The following is a 596-nucleotide window of genomic DNA, read 5'->3' on the forward strand; positions in this document are numbered from 1 at the left end:
AATTAGAGATGAATAAATTAGAAACAGAGGAAATTAATTTCAATAGATGTTCATATAGTCAATGTTATGTTTTCGTTGTTCGCTTCGGTAGTTTTACCGAGCAAAGTAATGCATGATCGCTGCTTTGGATTATATTTATTCAAGGATCGCGAAATAAAAATTTGAAGATGCATTTCTACAATAAATTAGACTCGAAAATGCGTAATGCGTGATCGATGCTTTAGATCATGTTTGGTCAAGTAAAAATGCTATTTAAATATGAACGCTATGATCATAACCGCGAGTGCGATTTTTCATCCGACTAAAAACTATCGACTAATTAGTCGATAGTATGTTGCGATTATTCCCTAGGTAGTCGATACTTTAAATTAGTCGATAGTGCCCATCACTAGATATGTAAGAAGAATATTTCTTATACTTACATCGAGGAACTCTTGAAAGATTTGACATCCTACGTTTCACTTCCAAAAATTAGCCGTTGGTAAAATTCGTAAAGACCTAACAATAAATGGAGTGTCACATCGACACGCCGAAGAATTGTTGCGCGAGGTGTACCTATTGAGGAAATTTTTGGTTGCTAAACAATTTATTGATTA

This window comes from Ceratina calcarata, unplaced genomic scaffold (genome assembly GCF_001652005.2).
Source record: "Ceratina calcarata isolate Rehan_Ccalc_2016 unplaced genomic scaffold, ASM165200v1 scaffold102, whole genome shotgun sequence".
Lineage (NCBI taxonomy): Eukaryota > Metazoa > Arthropoda > Insecta > Hymenoptera > Apidae > Ceratina > Ceratina calcarata.